At 42.1% G+C, this 2,016-nt stretch overlaps 1 non-coding gene across 1 annotated transcript; it reads left to right on the forward strand.

The window, feature by feature from the left end:
- Positions 1 to 1,724: 1,724 nt before the first annotated feature.
- Positions 1,725 to 1,799, forward strand: Trnat-ugu (transfer RNA threonine (anticodon UGU)). The gene has a single exon. It is a non-coding gene; the product is annotated as a tRNA-Thr (tRNA).
- The last annotated feature ends 217 nt before the right edge of the window (positions 1,800 to 2,016 follow it).

Here is a 2,016-nt window from a genome sequence, read left to right on the forward strand (position 1 = left end):
ATGGTTCATTATGAAAGGATTGCTAAATATATCTGACAATTCGTATTCGGCTAATATGTTACAATTTTTAAAAACTACGTGTTTTTCTGGTTTTGGAACTTCGAGCATAAGGGGATGAAAATTTTAATGAAATATTTATTGCGTTATATTAAAATATTTTAAATCTGCATCTATGAAAACCGGTATTTCACTTCTCAATTAGATATAAAGAAATATGCGTTAGGGAATGAAAGACTGTACGGAGATATCACCACAAGAATACAAACGGCTTGATTAACAAAAACCTTGGACTCCAGCTGTCAGCATTGCTTTTTGATCATTCAGTAAAAGACCATGCTTCAACGGCGCTAAGTTTAGAAAGTTTAGAAAGTGTTGCAGTTTATAAAAGACATAAAAAAACGATTAAAGAAAAAAATTCTTTGCAGACCATGAACGGTCTACGCAAGTAAAGAAGCGGATGATAAGCTAGCTCTTTATGCAAATGAGTTGGTCACTTTAAGTTCCGAGACATGTCATGCAGCAGGAACGGAATCCTATAGTTGCTACGATTGGCTAAAGGAAAAGTTTTGCAGAATCACTCGAAATCACTTCTGCAAGTGGCTAAGAATCTCGTAATGAATAAAAATTCTGTACTGAGAATTCCAAGGTGGGAGAGGCGAGATTCCTCCCCCCCCCCCTTCCCCCTCCTCACAATGCTATCCTTCTTTACCTACAGCAAAAAATAAATAAATTAATTAATAAATAAAAGTAGAGAAATTTCTACTGTGAAACTATTTGCATACAAGAGAACGGCCCTTGAAATTTAACTCTTCAAAGTTTTAAGCCCTGCTCATTCCGGATATTGATTAGAAAGTGTTAATCCACATGTGAAACCTGAGTATATAATCCCTGTGACATTTGATCAACGGTGTTCCATAAGGACAGGTTCTCATTCAAAACGTTCGAAAATTCAATTTCTTTGTAGTTGCATTTTTTAAAGGTGTACTTGTCTAGACTCTTGGAACAGAAAGTTTTTTTTTTTAATCCGTGCTTTACAAAAGTTTCTACAGTCCATTGTTTGAAGCAGTGTCACGGCTGCCATGAGCCGCGCGGGGTACCCGCCATGTGTCCAACGCCTTGTCACGGTTCGCGCGGCTCCCCCTGTTGGAGGTTCGAGTCCTCCCTCGGGCATGGTTGTGTGTGTGTTGTCCTTAGCATAAGTTACTGTAAGTAGTGTGTAAACATAGGGACTGATGGTTCAAATGGCTCTGAGCACTTTGGGACTTAACATCTGAGGTCATCAGTTTCCTAGAACTTAGAACGACTTAAACCTAACTAAATTAAGGACATCACACACACCCATGCTCGAGGCAGGATTTGAACCTGCGACCGTAGCGGTCGCGTGGCTCCCGACTGAAGCGCCTACAACCGCTCGGCCACATCGGCCGGTCTATCATGTATTCTAGAAGAGTTGCAAGGTCGTCAGTGGCGCCTGTTCTTTCGAGAGCAGTTACTATCTTCATATCTATGGTTAAACGTTACCCAGCCATTGACCTTCGTCTGTGCGAATGCGCACAGGTTGCCGGAACTCTTACGGGAATCGTCACCTTAGTGTGAGAAAGTAATGAGTGGATGGACAAATACCTATTAAGTACATTACGTATGCGGATTGTGGACGGTTGGGGATGTGAGTCTCACGGGAAGCGTGCGAGGGATAAATTCCTGCAGTCGTGCTGTTCATGTGTGCCCTCGATGGCTCAGATGGATTGAGCGTCTGCCTTGTAAGCAGGAGATTCTGGGTTCGAGTCCCAGTAGGGGCACACTTTTCAGCTGTCCCCATCGAAGTATATCAACAACACCTGTCGGCAGCTGAGGGTTTCAATTAATTATCAGTTGTGAAGGTGATTCGATGAACCCTTTGCCAGGCACTTAAATGTGTTTTGCAGGGTATCCATATAGATGTAGATGATAACTCGTCCCGTGTCGCACGTGCTCAAAATGATTCATACTGCAGAATGCATGCAAACATACTCACCG

Source organism: Schistocerca gregaria, unplaced genomic scaffold, assembly GCF_023897955.1.
Source record: "Schistocerca gregaria isolate iqSchGreg1 unplaced genomic scaffold, iqSchGreg1.2 ptg000159l, whole genome shotgun sequence".
Lineage (NCBI taxonomy): Eukaryota > Metazoa > Arthropoda > Insecta > Orthoptera > Acrididae > Schistocerca > Schistocerca gregaria.